This window comes from Ursus americanus, chromosome 18, assembly GCF_024610735.1.
Source record: "Ursus americanus isolate L20-20 chromosome 18, mUrsAme1.1.p, whole genome shotgun sequence".
Classification (NCBI taxonomy): domain Eukaryota; kingdom Metazoa; phylum Chordata; class Mammalia; order Carnivora; family Ursidae; genus Ursus; species Ursus americanus.
In genome coordinates this window covers 30930217-30944324 of record NC_142144.1, presented here as the reverse complement: position 1 = coordinate 30944324, position 14108 = coordinate 30930217, and the positions used below count along the sequence as shown (strand labels likewise).

The 14108-nt window shown below is 43.5% G+C and overlaps 1 long non-coding RNA gene across 1 annotated transcript in view; it reads right to left on the bottom strand.

The window, feature by feature from the left end:
* Nucleotides 1–3565: 3565 nt before the first annotated feature.
* LOC123781083 (uncharacterized) overlaps nt 3566–14108 on the bottom strand; it is a 354804-nt gene continuing 344261 nt past the window's right edge. Inside the window, exon 10 of the long non-coding RNA XR_015727381.1 lies at nt 3566–13171. This is a non-coding gene — a long non-coding RNA (uncharacterized LOC123781083). The remainder of the gene's footprint in view (nt 13172–14108) is intronic.

Below are 14108 nucleotides of genomic sequence, written 5' to 3'. Positions count from 1 at the left end.
CACAACCCTCCTGTGGCTAGAATGCCATCCCTGTGTTGGCTGCCTAGAGAGGTATGGCTGCACTTTAACTCCGAGTCAGGGGCGGCTAACATTAAATGCACACAGTCTGTTAACGCCTGGGAGGCAGTGGGAGCTCGAATCTTTCTGGGCTCCACTTCCTCATCTGTAAAATGAGGATCATTTTGTTTTACATTCCTTCTCATTTACCTCCTCCCACACTACACACACACACACACACACACACACTCTCTCTCTCTCTCTCCTTCTCTCGGGAATCAAATGAGTTAATGGATGTGAAAGCGGGTTCCACATTTTAAATAGCTATAGGAACGTAGGCCATTATATAGATTTTTATCAGAGCTGCAGGTTTATCGAATGTTTATATTGCCTCCTTGGAGACCCATGCTTTTATTTGAAATGCAGTATTCATCTCCCCGTTTTTTGTGAAACTAATCTTTTTATCCAATGACTTCAGTCTGTTTGCTAGAAAGCTGTCTAGGTGACAGTGTTGATATTCAAAAGCCAATCTGAAAACACTTTCCATCTAAGAAGTGTCAAAAATCACAAATGTGTATCTTTTTTAAAAATTGACTTTATCCACTGTTTTACAACCCGGTGAAGATATTGTCAGTTGTAGATGTATGTCTGCTTTGAATATTTCTGGTATTTTTCATGGGTCTGAATGTGGTTCTTGATTTATTCCTCTTAAATAACCTGGCGATCCCAGGGGGACTATCACAATCTATAAGTATCACTATTTACAATAAGATGGATTTTCCTATCTTGCTAATTACAGTATTAATTTCCATTTACAAGTTGGTAATTTGTAGCATCAATCCTTTCCCTGTCATTGGGGTGGGGCTGTTGTTTTCAGAGAAAGCCCCAGGAACATCCTTTCTATTCTAATCTCCAGTTGTGCTACACATAACAGAAAATGAGAAGAAAAAAAAAGATAATTTCCTTGATGGCAGACTAAGCAGGCAGAAATCGCTCAGGTTTCTGAACCAACTTGGGTTTCACCAACATCTCACCACCCTCCCTGCCTCATCCTTTTATGACCATCCTCACACCAGGTAGGGAAGCATTACCATCATTATTGCAATATTTATATTCCCATCCCACTCCCCCTTGCATATTTCATTTCAGTGCCAGGTGTGAGAAAAAAAATCATGAAGTAAAAGCATTTCCCCACATGCTCTGTTTCTCTGCTTTGAACCCACAGTCCCAGCTGCCAGCAGGAGCACCTCGAGGGCTTTCAGAAATTCAATCAGTTCCTAGATAAGAGCATAACAAGATTTTAACTTCCACACTGTTTTCCTCTATGACTTGGATTTTCCACTTTTTGAGTAAAGTCTAATAATTTTGTTTCAAATGGGACCAAAGAGTGGCAAGAAGTATGGAGGTGCTTCTAGTGCTGGAACTCAGGAATTTAGGAATCATCCCCCCTCTTATTCCCCCCAAACGCTGACCTTTTCCTCTCTTCTTTCATTACTGGTTCCAGGACAGTGGAGATCAGACGATGGCCAAGATCATGAAAGCAGCACAGATGAGAAGGTGAAGTAGGGCTCTGAACCTGAGCTGCACTGGGAGGACCAGACCCCAGGGGATGGCAAGCTGGGGTGAACAGGCAGCCTTGGCCAAAGGGCATGGTTCAGAGCCCATCCTTGGAGCTTATTTATCATATCCCTTTATCAAAATTCTAGAATAGGAGTTGAGGACCTCAGAAGTCCTCTTGTCTTTCTTTCTTTTCTTGACTGGTAACCTGGAGCTTTCAAGGCCTAGAAGCTCTAGATGTCAAGAGACTTAGAAGGTGATTTGTCCAAGCTGGAACAAGAGGACTGAGGGCAGAGAACAGAATGGAACTAAAGAAGAACTCGGTGTGTCTGCACGTTTTCAGAGGAGTTTTATAGCTCCGTCAGGAGAGCTTGGGGAAAAATTAATAAGAGGTATACAGAAACCTAAGCTAATGGGATTTTAAAAAAGAGGCATTTACTCAATCTGTAAAAAAAAAAAATGCACAAGAAAGAACATGAAACCACAGTACCTACATAGCCCAGCTGTACCTGCCATTTACAGGGTCATCGGGTTATAAACACTATGTGAGGAAGAGAGGTAAGTCGAGCCTTCCCCAGTAGGAATTAAAAGATGGTAGCTAAAACGGAAAAATCAGGAAATAGAATTAGACTCATGGTATTCAGAAACTTGGAGGTAAATTCTAGAAGAAACCACTAAAATAATTTAAAGTGGTTGCCGCTGGGGAGTAGCCCTTTGGAGTGAAGCAGGGGACTGTGATTTTTCATGATGAAGCCTGTAGTTCTATTTTAAAGGATGTGGGCTTTATTTAAAGGATGCTCATGTATTTTAAAGGGAATCACTGGGACTGTGCATAAATATCCAGGGCACTGTGGAACTTGGGAGTGAAGCTTCGGAAATGAGAGCATAAGCCAGTGCAGCCCCTTCCCTCTCTCAGCTCCTGTGGATCACACAGCTGGACCTTCCCTCCACTGGGGTCCCCCAGGGGAGCACGAAGCAGAGCCTCAGTCACCCCACGACTGACATGCCATACAGGGGGAATTAAGCCCTGTTTTACAGTATGAAGCCACTGTGGGTGGGAGCTGATCATTAATGCTTATAAATTTGGCCTGACTGCTGTCATCACTTCAATAAAGGCAGAGTCGAGCAAGAAAATGAAAATATGGAAACAGCCCATTCCATCCAAGTCACTGAGTGTGGAACAAAAAAGACTCTGTGATAAGCCACGGTGAAAAAGAGTCATAGATATTCCATGATACCATATATGTGTATGCACATACATGCACATACATGCACATTCGATATATAGATGCAGAAAATTTAAAATGCATGGATTATGTAGTTTTTATAATGTATAATATAAATATATGATATATGTAAAATTCATATGTATATATAAAATATATGTATTCTATAATATATTAATATCATTCATATATATATATATATATATATATAGTGATAGGTAGAATAATGGCCCCAAATATGTCCGTATCCTAATCCCTACATGGCAAATGGGACTTTGCAGATGTGATTTAGGTTAAGAACCTTGAGATGGGAAGATTATACCGGATTATTTAAGTGGGTCTGATCTATTCACATGAGTCCTTATAAAGCAGGGAGTCACTCCTGGCTGCAGAAAGCTGGAAATGGCAGCAGAGGAAGAACTCAGCCTGTTTCACTGGCTTTGCAGATGGAAGAAGAGGCCACAGGCTGAGGGATGCAAGTGATCTTTAGAAACTGGAAAAGGCAAGGACACAAATTTCCCGCTCAAGTCTCCAGAAAGAAATACAGCTTTGCCCACACCTTGATTTTAACCCAGTGAGACTGGTGTTGGACTTCTGATCTACAGAACTCTAAAATAATAAATTCAAGTTGTTCAAGTCACTCACTTTGTGGTAAGCTGGCAACAATGGAAAACACACACATGCACACGTCCACGTGAATTTTAAGGAAAACAGAATTTCAATTTTAAAAGGTTCAACAGGAAATTTTAAAAAACTGTCAACATGGATGTAAATTGAAATGTGATGTTTAGGATAGTTCTTAAAAGTAAAAAATACATGAAGCAAAAAGGAAAAGAATAATCAACTCTTCTAGAAAGTACTTTCTAAACCCAGACTGTTGCTTGCGGCATGATTTTGGGCAATTTATCTAACTTCTCTGGGCCTCGGCGTTCCCATCTGCACACTACCCACCTCACAGAGCTCTAGGAGGCCTGGATTGAGACACAGCATGTGTCTGTCCTGGTACTTACTTCTTTAGGACAAACCACCCTTATGTGATCATGAAGTATCCAAAACCAGTAGTAACGATGTACCGACTCTGGGTTTCAGTCCCAGTCCTACAGCTTATTGTTACAGTCACTCACTATTTATGATTCTCAATTTCTTCATCTGTTTATAGGGATAATAAAACCATTTGCATTCACCGAAAGGGTAACGTGAGATAATGTTTTAATAAAGGTACATAAAGAAATCATCGTTTTTGAGACCAGTGCAACAAGGGCAAGCGTAGAACCTGAGAGACCAGTTAGAAGGCAAAGATCATGTCGAAGGGAGGGGCAGTATTGACTTTGCACAAGGGTATAAACACAGTATCTGGAGATGCGGATCAAAATATTTATACTCTATATGACCAACATCTTACAGACCTATATGGAAAGTCACAGCATAATTAGAATTTCACTTGATGAGTACGGTGTCAGGGAGGAGGGCTTAGCAAGAAGAATCAAATATTTGATGTCCCAGTGCTGACAGGGCCTGACTTATCCCTTCAATATCAAGGATGAATTTGTCAAGAGAACAGGAATGTTCTGAGTCTATTGGATGCAGCCTTGCATCCAATAACCCACTTATTAGTCCTGTGCGCATCTTCATATTAGATATTCTCTTTCCACCGGGACTATTGACCGAGGCACTCTCCTCACTGGAGAGCTGTGGAGGGGCACTGACAGCCTGAGTCCCTGCCATTCCCCTCCTCCCACCGGCTTCCATTGCCAGCCCACGGCCGACCAGCACATCTTTGCTCTAACTAGGTTCATACACTCGATCACAGAGTGATCGAGCCCAGCCCAAGACGGCCATGAAGTCAATGATTTTCAAGCTTTTCACTCTAGCTCATTAAATAGAGCAAAGTCCCAAGAAATCACCCACCCTGCCCCTTTCTATTTCCTGGGGGATAAAGAATATTGTGATAAACGTCAGAGAGGAACAACATGATATTCAAATTATAACAAGGCAGCAGTTACCCCTCAAAAAGTACCAAGAAGGTTAAGAACTATAGAGAATTTTACAAAGTGCTTTGATGAATTCAAGAACAGCAGCGATTGAAAGTCACGCCCAACTCATGGCAAGCACTGAGGGCAGCTGGTGACCAAGCCACCTGCCTGAGCTTCTCAGCCCTTCGAATGCTCGTGTCTGCCATCCAGCCTTGTGCATAGAAGCCCCATTTCTTATTAGGACACCAAGTGAGAATTCTTAATGAACTCTGGAATGTGCTCCTTCTTTACGAATATCAAATCTTGATCTCTTTTAATAACCCACTTATTAGTTTACGACATTTCCCTTGGGTATAAATTTAAAAAATAGTAAGTAACACCTCTTGAGTTCTTACTATATTCCAGAAAGTCCTCTAAGAGCTTTTAATGCATTAAAAAAAAAAAAAAGAGCATTCATGGTCTCTCCCATCGCTGATTGATAAGAAGAAGGTAATTGCATTTTTGCTTCATATATAGCCAGTCGGTTTATTCCTAAACATGGCAGTTTTGTATGTCTCTGTCCTAATCCACGTGTGCTGATTTTGATGTTTAACTCCCAAAACCATTCTCATTTCCCTCGCTTCCAAGTTTTGGGGACTAGTCTTTGTCATCGCCAAGACTTGACCATAATACAGAAAAACATTTTACAAACTATCGGGCGTTGCACATATGGAAGAGTTTTAGAATGAAGCCTGGAACTGGTGTTCTCTCCCCATTTACAAGTGAGGAAACTGAGGCCCAAACAGGAGATTAGACACTTTCAAGGCCACTCAGTGCATAGGCAGAAGAGTTAGCATGAGACCCAGCCCTGCCGCTCTTTGCAGACCTCTCCTTCCAAACGGTGGAAATCAGTCTCAGCCCCCTCGGCCGTTCTCCATGTGTTGTCCGAAGAGCACAGTTCTTCTTCTGATCCTACCTCAACAAATTACCCCAAAACTTAGGGGTTGAAAGCAACAAACATGTTTCTCACAGTTTCTGAGGGTCAGGAACCCAGGAATGGCTTGGCTGGGGGCTTCTGGCTCGGGGGTCTCTCAAGAGACTGCAGATAAGATGTCAGCAGGGGCCTCGGTCACCTGGAGGCTTGACTGGGCTGGAGAACCGGCACCCATGCTCCTTTGTGTGGCTGGCGCCGGTGGCCTCGGTTTCCTACCGTAGGGGCCTCCCCGTAAGGCTGCTCACCACGTGGCTAACGATCAGAGAGACAGAGACAGAGACCTGAACGCCGACCTGAAGAGCCTGAACTGTATTTCACGTAACACGGGGAGCCACTGATATGGGATGAGAATTGCTGAAGCCTGTTTGGGATTCATCACTGGTGTCCAGTTACGCTTTCATTATCTGGGCTGAGACCACCGTATGTTGTCTAAAAATGGCAACTAGTCACTGACGGAAACTCAAACAAACAAAATTTAGTAGCAGGAATCCCGCGAATATCCTGCAGTGGCCCAGAAACACTGCTAAATGGGAGGCAGGGAGAACATATCGAGGTCCAGGGAGAGAAGAGAGGTTTATTTTTGAACTTTTCCTTTTACAAAATTTACAATCGCAGATCCGATGGCTTTGGATTTAGAGAGGAACTTTGAAATGATTTAGACGCACGTAAGCCGATGACACCCAGATCTGCGTCTCTGGCTTCAACCACCCCTCTGAGATTTGGACATGTTTATCCAGCTGTTGGCTGGACATGTCAGTTGGTTGAACTATGGATACTTTCATTTCAACATGTCAGAAATTAGATTCATCACTTTTTCCAGCCTCTCCTGCTTTGGGTGTTTTATTTGATTAAATCATCCCCTGCCCAGCTGCCCGAATTGGGAGCCAGTAGGCCAGCCTGTGCTGAATGCAGGAAGCCCCGTTCCCTCTCTCATGTGCTCAGACCTGCGGCTTCTCCCACACACAGGCCTCATCGCATCTCCCGTCCTCTCCTGCTTCCAGCCCTTAAGGAATGTGCTGCTGGGCCTGGAACATTCTCTCTTGCCTGACTTGGAAAACTCTGACGGGTTTCTCAGCACCCCCTCCAAATGTTGCCTCCCCTCTAGGGAATTAATCATTCCTTCACCTCGACTCCACACACATCATCACCAGCCTCCAACATCAGGCTGCTTACATGTCCTACCACTTCCAAAGACAAGGCGCTCTTTTTGCTTGATAGCCAGGGAGACCCTGGCCCCTAAAAACGAAGTGACGTACTTGAGTTCAAGTTCACTCATTGACCAGTAGCAGAGCCAGGACTAGAAGGTATTCCAAAAACGCTCATGGCCATGTTATCTCTGGGATAAAATGTGTGCTGCTTTTTTTGGTGATGGAGAAGTACCTGCTGGGCTAACTCCGTGTTTGTCTTTGAGGTGAAAGCTGCACCCCCAATCACGCGTGCTGAGTGGGGGGTGGCAGGGCCCTCCTGGCGATACCCCAGTCGGCGGGCCGGGGAGCGGGTGCGTTGCGGGGCGTGGGTGGGGCTGCTCGGGCCTTACTGGCGGGAGGGCGGTGGAGAGGAAGTGCCGCTCTGATTTGTGAGTTACCCTTGTCCCCTCCACAGAGGCTCATGTCGAGTAGGCTGTCAGCTTTCATCTCCATCTCTCTCACCCCTGGGGCCAAAAGTCACATTCGGTTTCTGCTCACTTGTTTGATTTCCAGCGGCTCCTCTGGCGCCCCAGCTTCAGAACCTTCAGCAAGTGGTTTCTTTTGAAAGTTGAAGGTGGAAATCTCTGAGCTGGGCCTGTGCTGCTGACAAGTGTGCGATCGATGGGAAACCTCTCACTGGAGGCTATCCTATCCCAAGTCTTGCTAAAAGGCACTTTCAGAAGATGGGAAATGCTCTTAGAGGCCTTTGACAATGGACTAAGCTGGCCTCAAACCATTCCCTTTTTTCTCCTGGGTGACCCTTCCCCATCACCACCCTCCCTGACAATCAGAGAAGGATGTGAGGATACAGACAGAAAGGAAATCACTCCTTTAATACATACTGGACGGACTGCTCTTAGGGGCAGGCAGAAAAGCAGTGACTTGGGAGAAAACTGTGAAGGGCGGGTGGATGCTAGGAGCTTTGGGCTTTGGCTCTGCCCTTCCAAGTGGCCTGTCTTTCTTGGGGTTTTCTGCCTTTGATTCCTGTCGCCACCAGCACCCCTGGCCCTTCTCTACCAGCCCCCGGGGAACACCAACCCTTTTCCTATTTCTCTTCTATATATAACTGAAGTGGGCTAATACTTTCCAAAGGCAGCTTCACTAACATGCTGAAGAAAATGTACATAGAAAATACCACCCGCATGGAAAACAGTCCAGTTCACTCAGGATCACATCTCAATCCTACGAACCCCAGAAGCGAGTATGAGAGACCTTCGTCAAACACCCCCCCAGTGCCCGATCCATTTCTACCCCTTGTCTTGCTTCTTCCCCTACAAGTTTCCTGCCCTTCTCTCAACCATAAGGCCTGTGGGTACCATTTTGTTTGCTGGCACCTAGAAGACGATGTGGAGAATCCTTTTGTTCAAATCAAATCGTAGTGGGAAATAGACCCATCAGGACATAAGGAAAAGCTAAATAAAAACTTTGGAGGTGAAGCCAGGCGTCAGTGTAACGATGCAAGAAATGTTTAGGAGTCAGAATAGGTAGAATCTGGGGCCTTGTTAGATATGAAATGGAAGGGTTGAATCTTCTTTTTCTTGTCTTATAAAATATCTGTTGAACTCAAGGTGGAACTCCTTATATCATTTGCATGTTGGAAATAATATTGCTAAAAAAACATTGGAAAGGGGATGCACAAACAGACACAAAGGGTAAGACAGGACTTCTGTTATTAATAAAGATACATGTCATGGCATGTCACTTTTTAAAAAATCTAATTAATGAAGATATAATTTACACACAATAAAGTGCCCACATTTTAAGTGTATGTTTCATTGAATTTTGACAAACACATATACCCATAAAACTACCATCACGATCAATATATAGAACATTTCTCTCACCTCAAAAAATTCCCTTGTGCCCTTGCCCACTTGCTATCTACAGCCCCATCCCCAGACCACCGCTGATTGGCTTTCTGTCACTGTAAGTTAATTGTGCATGTTTTAGAATAAACGGAACCAAAAAGCATACAACCTTTTGTGGATAGCCTTCTTTCATTCAGCGTTCTGTTTCTCAGATTCATTCCCATGTAGCATTACATCTTATTGCTGGATAAATATGTCATTGTTTGGGTATACCACATTCGTTTATCCATTCCCCTACGGATGAACGTTTGGGTTGTTTGCGGGTTTTAGTTACCACAAATAAAGCTGCTGTGAATATTTATATGCAAGTCCTGGGGTGGGGCACCCATATTTCCATTTTCTTGGCAATACCTCAGTGAAGTGTAGTATGGGAAGTACATGTACATTTAACTCTATGAGAAACTGGCAGCTCATTTTTTAACCAATAGAATGTTTCTTACCATTATTCATCATAATCCAAGGATGGGGAAAACGCAAATTTAGCCCAATCCTACTTGAATTATCATAAAATTTAAAATAGTGGGATCTGAATTAATGAGATTAAGCCATTATAAAACATTAAATTAATCAAAAAATGGTTTGGATTTTTAACTCATATGAAAATAATACTTCTCAAAGAATATTACATGTACCAGAAGGGAGAAATTTTGTGAGCTTTGTGATTTTCTCCCAGAGAAGAACAGCAATGTATTATTATTTTATCAATTGTATAATGCCGTCTAAAACTGTGAAGTGCTCTATAAACATACATAGGGTATTATTGTGTTACTTTACTGGAAGCTGTCAGGGGACTGGTCGTACTGTTTTCCTTATAACATCAAGTGAACGCCATGATATCACCCTTCTGAGTTGACTCAGCCAGAAAGCTGAGACGTGTATTGTCAGGTAGGCCAGCAACTTGGAAAATTATAGCTCTGCTGTCCTTAAGGGTTCCCCTGTGATCGGGAGCCTTAACGTTGCCTCTAGGGACCTAACATCTCCAGGAGCAGCCTAATCATTGGCTCAGAAATTTCTTTTAGAAGCTGATTGACAGCAGCTGCCAATCTAGATAATCACCAGAGAGCCCCAATTAAAGCTCTGACCATCGATCTCACCGCCAGGACTGAGGACTTTAATATAAATCCACGAGTGGAAAAAAATTACCCCCTGAGAAAAGAGCAGCGTCTTTGCCGTATGCACTATATTATACAGCCATATTAGACATTATTTATAATTCATAGATGCATTTTTAACCCATCTTCTGAAATGTATTGTTAGTCTAATAGGGTTGGTATTCAGAACCTTTCTTTTTCAAGCCTTCACTTCGGAGAGAGACATAGTAAATCTGGAAGAAAATATAAATGAAAGAGTATTTTTAGCACTGACAAAAATAGGAACTATTTTAAAGTAATTTGTACTTTTTCATTGCTGGGGTCTTCATTAGCCACCTAAGGAGGAAGCGCCCGATGTTTTCACTAATCCTCCAGATGAGGCCAAGTTTAAAACACACACTCTCTATAGGGATTATGTGACGATGTTAAAAGTTGGCCAGAAAGGTGACAAGGTATCTTGATAATTGAGACAATCCTGAAAGTCGGCTGGTCTGTCCAACCGCTATGAGCTAATGGTGGGTAATCAAACACAGCAGGTCTGCACAGATACTGGCAAATGCCAAACAGCTTCCTGTATGCACAGAATTCAGCTTAATTAGTCACAGAGGAGGAATAGGCACATTTAAACTAATCCAAGAAATCATTATTGTTTGAGTTGCTTACATGCAAACATAAAAATGGTCCCCCTCTTAAAATAAGCAGCTGCTACCTGCAAAGGGAGGGCATGTGAGATAGTCATCTGACCTTCATTGAAAAGAACTATCCAGAGTATGAATTCTCTCCATCACTTCTCTTTTTGGTTGTATCCCAGCCTTATTTCTCAGTAGCCCTATTTCTCCCAGTAGATGACAAATGTATGGTGCGTGCTAAAAGGTAGGGCAGGGAGGCATCTACATCTGAGGAACATGCTAGGAGAGCCACCAGCTGGGGTTGAGTTGGAATTTTCTATCAGATCTTTTGATTACAGCTTGAGCATGAGTCCCTTGTCAACTGACATGTTGGAGCTATCACTGTCCTCATCAAAATCATAGAAAATGAGATAGAATAGCAGTTAGCCAACCCAGAAAGCCATGACTGTGTGCAGTTAAATAAAGAGACATCTCCCCTTTCCTTCTCCCTCCTTCCTGGCCCACACCGAAAGCTCAGCACCCATGGGAGGGAAGGTGGCGTCTGAAGCACACCCAGCCTCCCTCCACCCCATCCCAACCACTCAGGGCCAAGGAGTTGGCCAGTGCGAGGGCCCATGTCAAGTCTCTGAACCTTTCTAGGCATCCTCAGGTAACAAAAATTCTGACATTTTCAATCACAAAGATGTACTCCCTTTTAGTAACTAAAACAACCAGTCAAAACATAATTGTCAAGACATAAATTCATTCAGAGTTAAAGCTCTCCACTCCCCCCAGTCCTGACCTGCCTTGGGCTTGGAGACTGATGGTGGGTCAGCTTCCTTCCTATTCTTCCCCCACTTTGCTCTTCTCCTTGTTATCCCCTCACTGGGCTGTGTCTGGCTTCTAAGGGGTTGGAAATAAGGTGGAGGAACGTGGAGAGAGGGGTGGTGAGAGGAGAAGTAAGGGGGAAGAAAGGTGTTCGCTAACTGGTTTGGTGCAATCCAGCTGTGGTGCTCTTTGGGCAAGGTGGAGTCCCATTGCTGATTCTGTCTCCTCAGTGACGCTTTCATGAAAGACTCAGTGATAACCATCCTGGGACCTCTGACTGTGGATGATGGGAATGAAGCCCATTTCGGCTCCTGAGTATCTGGAGGCCCTTCCTATTATCCTTCCAGGCAATCTACCCCAGGAGAATCCAAGATGACCCCAGGCTAACTCCTCTTCCCTCCCTCCCTAACATGGGCCTATGTGGTCCCTTGAACACCTTCATCCACCCAGTGCCCCACTGCTCATGGAGGTGCACTTTGTTCCCTCCTGACAGTCTCCAGTCTATTGCCAAAGACTCCTTCCACAGGGTCTTGTCTGTGGATTTTTTTCAGACCAGCTTCGAAAGGGATGCAAATGATTTTTGTCTGGTGGAAGAGATAACTTCAATGGGTTATGATTTATGGTCATGATGGAATACTGACAGGTTTTATACCTAACTCAGCAATCTTACCCTAACATTGCTATAAATACTTAGCTTTTCAAATGGTCTTTGGAATGATTTTAACATCCTAGTGGTTCCTCCATTAATTAATGAGTTGAATAAAATCTTTGACTTGCGTTCATTTTATTTGAAAGAGAGTGATAATTTTACCTTTTTGAAAATTATTTCTTAACAACATTCAAGACCCAACACTCTCAGCTAAGAAATTCTACTACCACTAACACTTGATGATAGTACTAACTTACATGTCTTCAGCAATTTATAGGATGCAACTTCCTTCCTGCAGTGAGAATCTTATTGAGGACAGAGACTCTGGGTGCTTGAGCACCCCTGCATCCCTTCTGCCTGGCATAGTCTCTAGTACGTAATAGGAACTCAGTATATATTTGCTATGAATTTCATCTGATGTTCATATAACCCTGAAAAGTAGGTAGAGAGATCCTCTTTCATTTCACAGATTAAATGTATTTGGATGGCTTGCCCACTGTCACACAGGTAGTAAGTTAAGAAAGTTGGGACTCGGGGCGCCTGGGTGGCACAGAGGTTAAGCGCCTGCCTTCGGCTCAGGGTGTGATCCCGGCGTATGGGATTGAGCCCCACATCAGGCTCTTCAGCTATGAGCTTGCTTCTTCCTCTCCCACTCCCCCAGCTTGTGTTCCCTCTCTCGCTGGCTGTCTCTATCTCTGTCAAATAAATAAATAAAATCTTAAAAAAAAAAAAAAGAAAGTTGGGACTCAGGCCTTTTTATTTCTAGGGCAATCCGTTTTTTGAGGATACCACAATTGTCTCTTATTTTATAGACGTGTACCTAATACTCCCTTATAAATTAGAAATACCTCCTAGCTAAAAGCTTCCTTAAGTAACTGCTTCTTGTTAGGATGCTCTAAAAACTTTTTTAAACGTAATTCAATCTATATAATTTCCCAATTCATGCTCATAAGCATGAAGTTATCTAAGTTCACGGCAATAATATCTAGAGACAAATCTGAGAAGGACAATTTGTTATTGAAATGGTAGAAGCATTTTGCCCCAATAGGGTAGTATGTCTTGGTTTAGGAAAAATCCAAATGTATGGAGCTTTTGTTTTCCAAGCCAGGCACAAATGAACACTGGAACATCAGAAGCTGGTTCCAGTCTGCATCTGGAATTTTCTGTAGTCAATATTCTTGTTTCTTTGAACGCCAACGGAAACCCCAACCCTCCTGAAAAAGAAATCAAACAAACCAAACAGAGAAGTCATGGGCCCCATTGAAATATGCTTGAGTCCTCATTTCTTTCCATTCCCATTGCCAGCACCCTATTATAAATCATTATCTGTTCTTATCTAAATTGCTGCAAAAATCTCCTAGCTGATCTCCCTGCACCTGTTCTTATGCTTCTCTCACATCAACACCACAAGTAAAGTGATTTTTCCAAAAACACAACGTGATCTTGTTTCACCCTCTCTGTGGCCTCCCACTGCTCTCAGATAAACCTAATTCCCTAATGTGGGCTAGTGGCCGCACGTGACTTGGCCTGGCCCAACTCTCTTTTCAGTTACTCACCCTTGCTCACAGGGGACCTTTCCCATCTCAGAGCCTCCCCACATGCTAATCCCTCTTCCTCGAAAGCGCCACCTTTGCCCTCACCTAGGGCATCCCCCGTCGCGTCTCAGGGGCTGAGTCGCTTTCTTGGAGAAGACTTCTGTCCTCCAGGCCCTGCGTCACACTCGCTATGGCCTTTTTCAGCATCCATTCCCCCACCAGACTATGAATTCACTGAGGCCAGATGTGCTGTCTGTCTTGTCTGCAGCCCTGGTTCGAGGCCTAGCATTGTATTTTACCAGTTCGAAGATGCATGCCCCCCCCACTAACATCTCTGAAATCAGGATATAACTTTCCATCACTAGTACATCATGGTTTTTTTGGCAGCATTTTTATTTCCTAGTGTAAGAGAAATAATTTTGTGTCATACAACTGATAGGATCTTCCATTCGAAGAAATCCGGTGGTTGCTACATGAACGCAACAAAAAGCCTGTAGTTACTTGGTGTTTGGCTTCAGTGCAGAAATTCTACTACTTACGGATGGCTGGGTTCTTGAGACGCTGCTTGCAAGTAGCAAAGCAAGAGAGTCAACTGCGGTTTCTTCCATCGGGGGTG